The sequence below is a fragment of the Columba livia genome, chromosome 5, assembly GCF_036013475.1.
Source record: "Columba livia isolate bColLiv1 breed racing homer chromosome 5, bColLiv1.pat.W.v2, whole genome shotgun sequence".
NCBI classification, from domain to species: domain Eukaryota; kingdom Metazoa; phylum Chordata; class Aves; order Columbiformes; family Columbidae; genus Columba; species Columba livia.
The window spans coordinates 22,049,178-22,064,752 of record NC_088606.1 but is presented as its reverse complement, the minus strand read 5'-3'; positions in this window follow the sequence as shown (position 1 = coordinate 22,064,752).

The following is a 15,575-nucleotide window of genomic DNA, read 5'->3' as shown; positions in this document are numbered from 1 at the left end:
TGAAGAATGATGGCACCACTCTAAGAGGTCTGGTCTTTGTGTGTGTTCTGAGACAGACTAACTGACTTCTGAGATGACTTATTAATGAGTTTTGATGGTATCCACAGAGCAGTTAGAGGATGTGATTAATTTAGTAATGGCAACTAAAATACAGAGGTGTGGGGGGAGTAGGAAAAAAGAGTATAATGTATTTAAAAAATTTGGTTGTAATTGTCTGTATTTTATTAGACAATTACTTTTGTGGGGAGAGAGATGGAGCAACTCTGTGCTGAGACCTGGACTTTAAATCAACTCAATTACCAAGTTGCTTTGGCAGATATGGTCCATACATCTTTTAAAAAGATTTAAATGGGCTTGCTGGTATCCTAAAAATCACATCCAGCAGTTTATTCACTAGAATGGAGACTTTCAAGTAAAGCATGTGAAGGAGATTATGGCAGAACTAAACAAGCAGCTCTACTTACAGAGTGGTGGGAGTAACAGAGGAGAACAGACCAGGTCATGAGTATGTTGTAACAGAAAATGTGAATGTGCAGCTCTTATGGAGCCAAAGTATATGAAGGAAACTTGAGTTTGGATCTTTTTTAATGGATTTTACATGGACTTTTCTGCCAGCTTTCACTCAGCTGCCTGCGATCCCTCAGTCAATGACAGAGCAACATATCACCTAGATCATAACCATGGGTTTGCAACTGTGTTACTCAAATAACAGGTGAGAGGAAAAAGATAGCCTAGCAGCTATTGATGGGGATGGCATCCCATTAGAGAAAACAAACAAACATAGCCAAAAACTTCGTTTAAATCTACAGTTCTGTCCTGGATTTGCTGGGATCCCAAAAGTTCATGCCAACAACCAAGTGTCACCTAGTCACTGGAAGACTATGAATGGAAAAACCTGTATAGACTAATTAAAGGAGAAACACCTGAAGTGTTATAAAACTGGATTATGAAGTCCGAGCGTATCACCAGTGCTCCCTAATTTGACTGTGTCCAGATGTCACACTGCTGCTTTACCACATGCACATCCCTGACACACAACAAGACATCCTGGCAGGTGTCTGGGGCTGCTGCTCTGCACCCATCTGTGTCAGGATGTGGGCTGTATGCACCACAAGATCACAGAGCCTTTGTGGAGAAACCATCATCCCACTCTGTCAGGGCAGTTGGGCTCCATCCTGGGCAAGCTGGAATTGCCCTGATCGGCTGTAGCTCTGAAGGAACCTGGTTCAGCTTTGGCACCACACTGGTTATTAGGCAGCAGCCCAGAGTCCAGGTCATCATGGAAGGTCCGTGGTGAGGAGACAGGTCCAGGGTTGATCTGGGAATGCAAATTAGCAAATTAAGATCAAACTCAGTAAGCACAACAGGGGTCAGAAACAGCCCTGGGATAACAGGACCATGTGGATGGGCCCAGGAGACCAGCCAGGGCAGTAAGGACCACTGTTGGCTGAACTGTCCTGTGGAAGTGTCACTTCTTCCCTTCGAGATCAAAGCTGTACTCGGTGCTGAAACATGTATTTGTTTTGAATTTATTGGCTAAATTCAGTCATAATATGTGTCTGCACAAATCTGAGCCAAGTTCTTACCCCCAAAGAGTACTTCCCTGCACAAGATTGGAAGCAGCTAAGGTGGATGCAGTCCTGGTTTGACTGGGCAGCTGTGACCGTGTAATGCAGTAATGTGCTGTGTTTACACTATAATTTAGCTTTAACTGCCTCATATTTAACTTGAATCTCCAGATTGCCTTTGTTTGCTTTGTGCTGTTTTGGCTCCCACTGTAATTCTGTTGTTGGAGAAACGAAGTAAAGTGATTAATGACATCTAAATTAATTTAAAAATCAATTAATTAAATTAATTGATTTACATTAATTAAGTTGATTAGTAAATGAATTCCAGTGACTCAGATCCTGCTGTCTGCACATTGTGGTAGACTGGCTGATGGGCACTGAGAGGAAGTCCCCTAAGGCCCTGGATGCAATGTGTTAATCACCAGAAGCCTCAAGAGCTAAAGAGGCCCTGGTTTTACTTTTTTTGAATGCTGATATGTACTGTCAAGAAGTCACTAATGCAGGGGGGAAGCATAGTGACAGAGGATGAGGGAAATGCTGAGGTACTAAACGTCTACTTTGCCTTAGTCTTTAATAGTAAGAACAGTAGTGCTCCAGGTAGCCAGGCACCTGAGCTGGAAGACAAGGATGAGGAGCAGAATGAAGCCCAAATAATCCAAGTGGAAATGGTGAGCAATCTGCTACATCACTTAGAGACACTTAAGTCTATGGGGCCAGCTGGGATCCATCCAAGGGTACTGAGGGAGTTTGTGGAAGTACTCACCAAGCCACTTTCCATCATTTATAAGCAGCCCTGGCTAACCAGGGAGGTTCCAGTTGACTGCAAGCTGGTAAATGTGATGCCCATCTACAAGGGCTGGAAGGAGGATTGGCATAATTACAGTTCTGTCAGTCTGACCTCGGTGCTGGGTAAGGTCATGGAACAGATCATCCTGAGTGCCATCATGTGGCACATACAGGACAACCAAGCCATCAGACCCAGTCAGCATGCATTTTCGTATGAAAGGCAGGTCCTGCTTGACCAACCTGATCTTCTGTGACAAAATGACCTGCCTAGTGGATGAGGGAAAGGCTGTGGATGTTGTGGACTTAGACTTTAGTAAAGCCTTTGACACTGTTTCCCACAGCATTCTCCAATAGTAACTGGCAGCTCATGGCTTGGAGGGGCATACTCTTCGCTAGTAAAGAGCTATCTGGATGCCCAGGCCCAAGGAGTTGTGGTGAATGGAATCAAATCCAGTTCACAGCTGGTCACGAGTGGTGTTTCCCAGGGCTCAGTATTGGGGCCAGTTCTGTTTAATATCTTTATCAATGATCTGGATGAGAGGATTGTGTGCACCCACAGTAAGTTTGCAGATGACACCAAACTGGGTGGGAGTGTTGATCTGTTCAAGGGTAGGAAGGCTCTACAGAGGGCTCTGGACTGTCTGGATCAAAGGGCTGAGGCCAGTTGTATGAGGTTCAACCAGGCCAAGTGCTGGGTCCTATACTTGGGTCAAAACAACCCCATGCAACGCTACAGGCTTGGGGAACAGTGGCTGGAAAGGACCTGAAGGTGTTGATCAACAGCCGGCTGAACATGAGCCAACAGTGTGCACAGTTGGCCAAAAAGGCCAACAGCATCCTGGCTTGTATCAGAAACAGTCTGGCCAGCAGGACTAGAGAAGTGATTGTTCCCCTGTAATTGGTGCTGGTGAGGCCCCACCTCCAATCCTGTGTTCAGTTTTGAGCCCCTCACTACAGGAAAGACACGGAGGTGCTGGAGAGAGTTCAGAGAAGGGCAACAAAGCTGGTGAAGGATTTGGAGCACAGGTCTGATGAGGAATGCTTGAGGGAACTGGGGCTGTTTAGCCTGCAGAAAAGGAGACTGAGGGGAGACCTTATCTCTCTCTACAGCTACCCAAAAGGAGGTTGTAGCATGGAGGGTGTTGGTCTCTCCTCCCAAGCAGCAAGTGATAGGACAAGAGGAAATGGCCCCAAGTTGTGCCAGGAAAGGTTTAGATGATAGGATATTAGGAAAAATTTACTTGTGGAATGGGCTGCCAAAGGAAGTAGTTGAGTCAATATCCCTGGAGGTATTTAAAAGATGTATAGATGAGGTTCTTAGTCACATAGTTTAGTGCCAGAGCTAGGTTATGATTGAACTTGATGATTTAAGGTCCCTTCCAACCAAAATGATTCTGTGATTCTGATTTGCTGTTTGAGTGTCTCCTGCCATGTTCATGTCATGGAGCCTGTCCAGGGTGGTCTGCATTTGTTACTGAGAGTCTTTTTAGACTGTATGTGATCCTTTTGGTATCTGCACAGCTCTAATCATGTTTAGTGAATCTGAATAATACACTGTACAAGTGCAAGGAAAACTCCTAAGAGATGCCATAGAGTGGCTACTAAAGACCCCAGGCAGTCAACTGATGTCAACTGAGAAGGCTGTAACAGGGGCCTAATTTTATAGATTCATTTTACTTGCAGGGTGAATTGAAAACAGTTTGGGATTGCATCACCCTAGCACTGGAGAAATTTTTAAAACAAAAGTTTTCCTGATACTTCTGTTTAAACAAAGGCAAAGAATCTTTGTAACAAATAAACTGCTTAATGTAAAAGTCTGTAAATTTGTACAGAACATATTGAAAGGCAAAAGTCACCTGAATTTTTTCATACTGAAACTAGTCACTGAATTTGTGCAGAATATTTGAACATTTTGCATCATCCTAATTACTGTTACTTGCATGTATACCCCAATTGTTGTCTCATTAAGCATTTTGTGCCCAGAGCAAGCTATAATCTCAGTAGCTAAGATTAAGAACAGAAGACAAAGAGATGTTGAAGTCAAGGAACAGAGATAAAAAGACAACGTTATAATTACACCCCTGGGTTAAGGAACTTCTAACAGGCTGCAAGTACAGATTGCAAACTTGCAAATGCAGATTATATGTAGATCTAGGCTATGCTTTCTGAAACACACAAGGACTAATGTGTTCAAACATCTGGGTGTTCAAATATCCTACCAATACATTAACACCCTAGGGCATACAGAGTCTTTCCCATTCATCTCCAAGGTGATGATTTGAAGAGGGGATAGGTGGAGGCAGAAGTTCCTCATCCCTTTAAAGGCTTCTGTCTTGCAATACTATAGCTGTAGCTGATGATCACATGCAGAATTTGTGTCAAGAAGTAATCCCGGATCTTCTAAATCCCAGTCCAGAGTCCTGATCCTTTCTTATATAGGAAATTTTTATTGTGTTTAGATTCTTGTACTCTTAATTCAAGTTTGTATCTTATAAACCTGAGAGATTTCAAAGTACAAGGTAAATATATTCCAGACAAATTCTTGAAGCATATAGCACAAAACTGCAGAATTAAGGGTTACTTATTTCCAAGGGATATACAGTATTCATATAGCATCACGGACAAGCTTGGAAAACATCAAGGGACTTAACAGAATACAGGAGCTGCCAAAAGCAAGAAACAAAATAAAGCAGAAGACAGGATGATGTATTCTGGAGAGGACTGATTACTGGGTCTGTAATGAGAAACAGCATAACTTCTGACACAGTTTGTGTAGAAATTAAGGGCATTGAAAGGAGCTGGATGATGTCTCCCCTGAGACCTTTAGAGCAATTAGAGAGGAGAGGATCAGGAGATGTGTTTACAGATAAAAGACAGCAAGGAGGACTGAGACTTTGATTATAGGATTAATTACTTGGATATTGATTTAGGTGACAAGTATGCACAAGCTAAGGAGGATGTATGTTTGCAAAAATACTTCAAAGGGTTGCTGCCTTAAAGAAATACATTGAAAACTATGTAATATGAGTCAATGTGGGGATACTAACGTGTGAAATGAACAACAAGATAATACCCAGTATTTCTCAATGATCTTTGCTTCTCATGGATCTTGACAGAACTTCATACGCTGTGAACCAGATCTGCCATTATTTCTGCATTCAGAGTCCTGTATTCTTGTACCCTTGAGTAACAGCTCAAAATAAATGAAACTATTGGCAGAGTCAAGTGCTGCACTGGGTGAATGAAGCAGACTTTAATCCTCAGTTTTTACTCCTACACTGGCCAAATTCCCTTACATTTGTGTGTGAGTGATCAGAACAAACACCACAAGTTTTGGCAGAGTTATTTCTTAAACACGGAATTAACCTCCATGTTTGTACTGCAGTGAGGCATGTATTTCTGTTAAGTATACAGAGACAGAGAAAGCAGTGAATGCTTTTGTTTTCTTTCAATCACTGCAATTAAACAAAATATAAACATGGAAGAGCTAAGACATCTGGAAAGAGGTGAGGTAATGACAAGGATGTGCTGTGGAGTCTGAAGTAGTAGTGCAGAGGGTTTTTTGGTAAGAGCACTCTGATAGCTGCCAAAGAGATGCCTTCTGGGGTGGGAAAGGAGGAAATTACCTGGAGGCATAGCCATGATGAAGACTGTGGAGATGGAAAACGAAGTCTCATGCTGTGTCTAAAGTGAAGACTGCATATGGACACTTTGGATCCAGCCATATGTTTGAAACAGAGGCAACACTTGTTAAGTCCAGTACAGCTTTCTCATGACAAAAGGCTTCTGCTCTGAAGAGCTTTTATGTACAACTTGTACTTTCAGGTGAGAGTGTTTATGCTTTTTTTCTTAAGAGCTTGCATGGTACTGACATTCTCATTGATCTACTTTTGTTACTACTGAACTCTGTCTTGTTTAACCACCATACCATGCTCCACAGGTGTGCTATTGTGTATTGACAGTCTTTCCATCAGTGATATGCTTTTGCTGTTGGGGTGTTGTTCATCACCTACCAGTAATGCCAATTCATTTCTACTTTAATTTCCTTGCTTTCAAAAGGAAGCCAGCTTTGACACTGTTACGATGTAGTGTTTTCTTATGTTTTACCTGTGTTACAAATAATTGCCTCTTGTGGAGTCTGTGTAGTCCACTTTGATGAAAATTCCCCATATACTTTTAGTATCCCAAGCAACAAACCCTCAGGAAAGTGATAACTGATCAAAATATACTTTGAATCGCAATAACTTGTCATTGACTAGTTTCCAGGTAAGTGTGGAGTTCTACAAAACACTGACTGCAAGCACTGACAATGGCTTAAGGATCTCTTGCTCTCCATTATTTGTTAGTGCTCTCATCCAACACCGGCTTGTCCCTTCTTTGTTCCACTACAACTGTTAGTGGCATTGCACCGCGATGTTCTGGATTCAGCCACTCTTCAGCAGAAAAGAGAAGGGTTATCTTTAAGCTGAATTATTATGAAGAATCAGTTTGTATTGTGGTTTCACAAATAGCTCTATAATGAAAACTGAAGAGAAGGAAGGAATAGGAGCCCTTTTACCCATCTTCACCATAAAAGTCAGAGTTTAAGTATATCCTGACAAGCTGAATTTTCTAATTTGTAATATATATGCCCTACTGAAGCTTTTGCAGTTTCAAATGTTGCATTGCCTGAAAGTTCCAAATGGGCTATTTCACAAAAGTGATTTCAGTGAAAATAGCATTTGCTGTTAAATGTTCATGCAGCATTATCACATATTGCTTCTTCTATGAAATCCAAGACAGAATATTTAAAATGAGATTGATGTTAGAGGAATAGAAGGAGAGATGTTGCACCTGAAAGAAAACGAATATGCTAGTATGTATATGGTAATATAATGTTATTTTATCTTAACATATGCCTTTCCCTCCTAATATGGCACTGAATAATGTCTTCCCATACAGGAGAAAGGGATTAACACTTCACATGAAATCTCAGGCATTTTCCAACAGAGAAATGGAGTCATGGAGCGAACAGTCAACCTAGTTCCCACACACAATAAAATGCAAAGATTGTGAGGCTTGGAGATCTTTGTATTCTAGCAAGTCCCCTACGTTCACATAAAAGATGTTCTTTAATGCAGAAAGGCATTATAGCAAAAGGTAGGCATGTGTTCACTGGGGAGTGGGGGAGAAATGAAGGGTTGTAGTGTTCTCTGTACATTAATATCTGCTAATGTGGCTGTACATGCTATTACATGTAGTAATACCCACTGACTGATCCTAGATTTCTCATGTATCTTTGAGAGAATATAGTGTGGATCTTTCAACAGATTTTGTGGTATCCCTGCATCATGGGGCTGTCCCCTGTCATTCCTAATCTTCCTCTCGTGCTCTGATTGTCTTTGAAAAAAGGGCTTGCATGACTGAGGCTTCTACCACATACAAACATGCAAGAGAAGGGTAAATGCATAAACAGAAACATGATCTGAAAGTACCAGTATAATAGGGCTGTAAACTGTCTCCCTGCCCCAAACTTTGCCTTACATTTTTTTCAGTAGTGAAAGAGGTCAGAAGAGAGGGTGAGAAGTGAAAGTGCACATATGCATGATGAGATCCAAGACTGACCCATATCAATTAGGTTGAACTGTAGACCTTGGAGTAGTGCCGATTTACCCCAGGTTCAGGCGGAGAGAAAGCTTATAAGCGTTGATGCAGAGGTTGGTCAGGCACAGTGGATCGGGGGTGCTTCCTATGTGCAACACCACATTCGCATGTTGAATTAACAAGACACATCAGGGCAACTAAATAAACATAATTTGTGACCTGCTCCCTTTAACTCGTGCTTCAATGTGATGAGCTCATTAAGGGTAAATCTGCTAGCACTCATTTCATGTTGGCAGAAGACCGGTGCATGGTGCATGCTGTCATCTCAACGGGAGATCAAGAGATATCCCGCTCTGACATGACCCATTATTGCTAAATAGCAAATTTGTGTAGTTACTTGTGTTTCATGAAAATGCTTGATGCACATTAAAGGAAACCTTTTGAACCCAAAGCTCATTAATTTTTTTTTAGTTCATCAAATTTGCAGGCAGGCTGCTGTACAGTCCAGTTCTCAACACTCTCCTGTCAGCTGTCTAATGAATATGAATGTTATTTGTACTGCTCTTTTGGGGCAAAGGCCCAAATCCTGATGCTTGTGTTTCCCCCTTGGCATTAACTGAATTTGCAGCAATTAGGACCCAATCTTTTGAAGTGTTGAGAGCCCTTAACTCTGGTGATCATAGCAGACTTGGCATGCTGACCAGAAAGGCCATTATGTCAGTGAAAATAAGCAGAAGATCTTGGCATGGAATGTGTGCCATGGAGTCATTTTTCCAGCTATCTGTGTACAGTTTCTGTTCCTAAATGAAAAATGGTTGATGTGTTTCACTCAACAGCAGATCCACAATAATGGTTAAATTTTGCTTGGGACCAATTCACTTTCGTGATAGACATAGACTTTTTTTATTATTATTGAGGTCTTAGTATGGAGAATTGATCAACTTCTGTAGCTCAATATATGCATGGGTGTAGCCCAAGTGCTTGCTACTTTGAGTTACATATTTTGATGTTTCCTGCTTAAATGTATCCAGCCTCGGCAGTGTCCAGCAGTTCACCATCAAGGAGTAATCAAATGGTAGCAAAGTTTAAAGGAGTAAGAAGGACCTAGTAATATATCAGTGTTCCCATCATTATGTCTGGTCATCAGTAGAACCCACTTTTCTTCTAAGACTACCAGGTAGTCTGGAAGAACTAGTCTTGAGTGATCTCAACTACTAAACAAAAGCTTGAATGTGAATTGGGACTGCACTCTGTTACACTAGTTTCTTCAGGATGAAGTTATAAAGGGGTAACATAAATGAAATGTGTGCTGCCACTGCTTCTGATCAGTTCTAAGCAGGTTATACTATGTTTGCATTAAATATTATATTCCATGAAATATTTGTCCAATACATTTTGCTGCTGGTACTACGGTGAGGAAAGCAACAGACTTTCCCTGATAGTGTGAGCTAATAGTCCAGACTGAACTAGACTCTCTGAGACACAGATACACATTGTGTCATAACACTTCTGCGGAGTGCTTTCCTCCAGCTCATGGAAGAGGTGGGTATTCAGTGGCAATGTATTATGATTTGTCAAATTTCAGCAGTTAGAGCCCTTTAAAGGAATAAAAAGGATAACTGAAATATGTAACATTGGGCCACAGCATTTACCACACATTTTGGTAGGCTTCAAAATCATCAGTAAGTGATACCAGACTTGGGACACACATTTGTGATAGGCAGCAGTTAGTGCTTTTGAAACTGAAAATACAATGGTTACAGAGTGAAATTATATTGGCAGGGATGATATATAAATACATAGACAAGACAGGCAAGACTGGTTTTCAACTGAATGAGTATAAGGGAGTCATCAGGAGTCACAGGCAGTGGGTGAAATGGGTTGGGATCAAGAAACTGTGTAGAGGATTCACCACCGAAACATCGTGTAGTTCTGACATACTTCACCTGAATACATTGACAGAGGTGTCAGTTAAAGGAAATGTAGTGAAATTTGTTTATCCGACTGGTCTAGCCTATGCTAATAAGTCTATCTTTCCCAAATAGTTTACTGACTTGCAAGTTTAAATAAATAAATCCTTTCAGTCTTTGGTGATATTGGCTTTTACCTTTCCATGAGTGAACAGAAACCAAAGCTTGCCATTCACTGCTTCTTAGATTTCAGTGGGCTTAGTGTTGTGGATACTGCTAATCGTGAGTCTTCTTATTAAAACAACTTCAGAAGTTGGACTGAGGAATAAAGATATGAGTTTTTAGAGAGAGAAATATGTAGTGAAAATATGTTCATATGCAAAAATTAAATACCAAAACCTATATGGTCCTTTATGGACTTTTTTTTTTCCCTGTTTTTTTTTTTTTTTTTTTTTTTTAGATGTGGTATCTCACAATACAATCCAAAATATGAGGATTTGTTTTATATTTATTTTTAGATGGCAATTCTGTGATAGATGCATTAGTAGGATAGACTATGGGAAAGATAACCATAAAACCTTTCCTAGGGAAGGAAGTTCAGGGTCTTTGCAAGATAAGTTACAAATTGGAGGTGCACTGACTATTAGGGACAAACAGCAAGCCCTTAGCATTCTTGCATGCAGCAGAGCTGTGTACAGTGTAGGGAGGACTTTTATGCAGTGGCTGTAATAAGCAGGATTCTACAGAAATCTGTTACAGCTTAGGCACAAAAACTGTGATAGCTGACCCTTGGTTATTCACCCGGTCCCTTCTCATGAGATCCATCTTGTGTTCTTCAGTGTGGAGTGGATTTACCCTTTCCCGCCCTGACAAACTTGACCAAAAGGTTCTAGTCAGAGAGAAAGCCCACTTGGGAAAATTAAAAATACTTAGAATTTTAAAAAACAGTCAGCTGGTGACCAGCTACATTTATGGTGAGAAGGGACAAAAAATTTAGGCAGTAGGAGAACCTTTTTATTTGTAAGAGTAATGGAACGTGAAGCACTGGAAAAACGACTGTGAAATCTTTATAATTGGAAACATGACGTGGTCCTGCCTTGGATTAGATCCCTTTTTGGCGTCCCTTCGAGACCTATTTTCTACCGTTATGATCATTTCATCCACCTACATGACAGCCCAGGAGATTTCAGCAAGTCCAAAACTGCTGGGAGAATGGGAGAATATGGCATGCCTTCTCTGCAGCCTGAGTCACTGCATTTACACTTTTCTGGCCTGAAGGCCAAGCACACAGTCATATCAATCAACCATCCGTATAATTCGTTGCTGAATTTGTTGCTGGGTGTGCTGCCAGGGCTGCCTCTTGAGCAAGCCAGAACAAATTCCCAGGGCACACCGCTCAAGGGTGCACTTGGCTGTTGTACACAAAAGCTCCAGGACTCTGCCTAGATGAGCAGCTTCCGTCTTATCCATCTGCTCTCATCGAGGTGTTGCATGGCTGATGGCCAGCAGGCCAGATGGCACTGAGTGCTTTCCTAGAAGAGTCCCAAGCATCAGCTGCTACAAGGATAAGAGGAGTTTCTAAGCACTCTGAGCACAAGCCAGGTTTAAGTAGCCTCTAAGACAATAGAGATGCAAAATGCCGTGTCTGGGGAGTTCACAGGGACAAGTCAGGTCTAATAAGTGTTAGGACCATTGTGTACTTGTACAAAGTCAATTTGCCTACATTCAGCTTTTCTTTACATTAAAGAGCCTTCCTCTATACAGGGAAGAGATTCCTCATAATGTCTTGGAGATGATTCAGTCAATATTTGATCTGTATTTTGTTAACCAAGACAGACTGACTTTCACTGACCTCAAATGTCCTCCAGCAAAAACTGGCAATTCTTTCAGTTGCTTTTTCTGGGGTAAACATTTGGCCAAGTCAAAGAACACTGGGGTTTTTACTAAAATGAGAAGAAAAAGAAAATCCCTGCTCCATCTTTGCAGTTCAACTTGTTGTTCTATTTGACACTGGAACCTTACGTCAGTCTGTGCTTTGGCAAATTTCAAGTTCAATAAACACATCCTCAACACACCATTTGGGCTACACTAGATACAGACGTAGTCAACACTCTCTTTTCCATACGTGGCATCCAGAGTGATTTCAAAAGCCTACATCCACATTTAAAGTTCTGTAGACTATTGCTAAAGCCTTTTATTTTTAGATTAAAAGTAAATCTGATAGGAGAGGATAATCATTCTATCTGAGACTGCAAATGCCATGAAATAAAGGCATAGATTTGCAGAAGCATAACTAAATGAATGCACATCAGAGGCTACTAGAATTTATAAATTAAGATTCTTTTATTTAAAATAGACCAAAGCAATGATAATAAAATTAAAGACCAATCCTAAAGATTTCTACCTGGTCATTAACATGTAAATCACTGTCTTAATTAGAATTCTACTTAATGAAAGATTTTTCAGTCCTTATTCCTAAGTGTTTTCAGTATTATTGAAATAATTAGATTTGTTTCCATGCTTTTAGTTGCTGGAGAAAGACTGCGTTGGCTTTTAATTTTTTTAGTGCTGTGAATGGCAAAAAGTGATGAAGAACTGAGATAAGATCAAATGTTCCCTGTGCTTAACCTATAAAAACTAACAGGAACTATCAATGACTTTGTGCGTGGTATTGAAATCATGATCTAGGGGAGCAGTGTTTTACAGCTTGACAGACAGAGTAATGAACAAAGGAAAAAGAGCATTTCGTCTGCTCCTTTTTCAGAGCAGACCTGTCAGGTCTCATGCTGTTCACAAGCAGCTGCAGTCTCCTGTAGAATCCCAAATCAGGGCTGGAGGAGTAGTTCCTGGGCACGCTTTGTGCCCTGGTAGGCTGTTAGCTCTTGTCAGCCCAGCTTCTCCTTGTGTGTCCTCTCTTCATTGTGTCTCCTATTGTGGTGCAGAAAGCCTGGGTAACATGAAACAGGCATTGATTTTGCAGGATTCAGACTTGTTACAAATGTATGGAGACACAAAATCCAGTTTTCAAAGCACCATATCCCTCTAGCAGGTCCTATTTCTATTTAGGTTGGGTCTGTGTTACCGCAGCAGGCAGGGTTACTGTGATCGGTTTTCTTTGTGCTAACTGCTAGAGGATACAGTCAGGAGTCAAGTGTGCTGAGGAAGCACAATGAACAATACACTAACTGAACAGAAATTGTGGTCATTCATTGAGAACTGAAGACCACAGATGCCAACCTCCACTACTCAACCTGAAAAATTTTCCATGTTGGATTTACCAGCATGTTATCAGCCCTAGCCAGTCATCTGTGTGAGATAATTGCGTACCCTGATCTTGCAGTAGTTCCTGTCCTTCATCATCTTTTTCAACCTGGCCAGCATAGGCCTAGCAAACCCTTACCTTGAAGTGACAGCCTCTAATCATCCTTCTGAAGCCACTGTCCTCGTGCTGAATTGTGTCTCTTGCATCGTAGCAGTGTGGTTGCTGAACCTGCGATTTCTGAATATGTAATAGAGGCACTTTCTGCACAGATTGTGTATTTTATTAGATCAGTGATGAGGCTGGGAAAAGCAGAGAAGCTTTCTGAGCTCCCATTACCTTCCTTGAATCAATAGGAGTGTATATCTTGTTCATCCAGGATGCACTCACTCCCTTCTTTTCCTGACAAGTGCTCTTCACAAGCTACGTAAACTCCTCCTTCGTTGTAGAGTTTTTCCTTTATAATTTCTGAAGGTATCATTGTCTGCCACTGACAGCCTCTTTTCAACTGACATTCAAAAGACTTTCTGCAATCTGTTCCAGACCTTTCTGCTTTGGACCGAATTTGCATTTGAATTTTTGCATTCAGAATGAGCTCATGTGAAGAAAGTGCAATTTATAATTCTTTTTTCTCTGAATTAAAAATTACAAGTGATCAAATTCACTTAGAAACAAGACAGTTTTCCTTTTCCAAGGAAAATGATAGACCTCTAGGCTTGTTCCACCTCTGCCCTAAATATCATTATCAAAAAATCAAAAATGCATGTGTTTTAAAAAGCCATCTACACTTGAAAGTTTTTCTATGTCTCTATTGAAAACTTTGTTTTTTCCCTTCTGCTTCCAAAAACGTTAGCACAGAGCAATCAAATATCTGTCTATTTATACATTTTATCTCAGCATTTTCAACACAATCGAACTGATCTATAAGAGGGACTTGAATGAACACTTTCAGTACTTTTTCTTTAGAATTTTAAAAATAATTTTGAAAGTTAGGTGTCTGTTTAAAATTGGCTTGTCTTTGAGTTATGCTAAAATTACCTCTGAAGACTGATTTTTTTTCATTTTTTCACAGGAATGCAATTTAGTTAGCAAGGACAAGTGTTTTTCTCATTATCAATTCTGTGCTGAAGTACTAACACCTTGGAAACTCACAAATGAAATCTCTTCAAGTAGCACAGCAGAAGACTGGGAGCTGCCTTTTTATAGTATTTGTTCCCTTCAATCTTGGGTGAGTGAGAGAAGTTTGTGATCAAAATGATGACACTATTACTATAAAAAGGAGACTCAGAAATGCTACAGATACTGTTATCTGCTACTCAATCTTATTGAGGCTTTAGTGCTGCTCAAATACAAGAAGACCAGTTGATCATCTTACATGTATGACAATGGTCTTTGGAAACAGTGGAGGTGATCACTACTAGGAAACGGCACTTGGCAGCATCTTATTCACAAAGCTGACTTATGCTGACAGCTCAGTGGGACCCTACAATCATATTATTCCTTCTCTTCTGGGCTCCTGGAGTTGGCTTGTGATATTTCTCAAGAAGCTCAAGCTGTTATTTCCATTCTGGTTGTTACAGCCTGAAAAATGTTTAGAGTGCAAGCTTAGGAGCAGTAGAAAGGAGAAGATGGGGAGCTAGGCACAGATGGCATTGATAATAAAGCAAAGCAGCTGTCAATATTATCTCAGAAGGAGTTATTAATGATTAGCACTCTAGTTTGATATGTTGACAAGACCAAGCTTGCAGTTTAGAGTGTACTAACTCGTGTGCCAAGAGCAATATGGCTAAAAGCAGAGAAGAGGGACTCGCCTTGAAGAGTTTCCGATTGCTAATACTCATTGCTTTTTTCAGTAGGAGCTGCAGTCATTTGCTGCAATGCCTCATATAATGAGCTCATATAATGAGCTCATATAATAAGTGTATGAAAAATGATAAAAAGAGAAATCAGGCAGTAGAATGATGGCATTTGGTTGGAATAAGTAACTCTTGAAGCATTTTGAACCTTGCCCTGCACTCATGCTGAGATCAGCATGCATCTGTAAGTACGTTGTTTATACATGTCTTACAAGAATCTTCTGTCATATAATGATGGGTTCTGTCAAAAGCATTTCATTCTTTTAAAGTACTAAGTGTGGACTCTTTCCAGAAGCAAGATATTGAACTAGGTAGACCACTGGTGAGACACAGCTTAAGTCCCTGGCATGACCTCATTTATTGATTGAATGAGCATGGCTTTTTATTTACCTCTTTATCACTCAACAGTGTTATCCATTGCCTACTCTGGAATTGTGTTTACTGCAAAATATTTACTGCAACTGCTCTTATTAGCTTGAATTCTAGCCTCCCTGAGTGGTACGATATGCACAGAATACATTATGATATTGTACTGTACACAGCTGTAGTCTGAATGTCTCAAAGGAGCACTCTGAAAATGAATATCTCTATTGCATCCTTGTGATGAGCACCT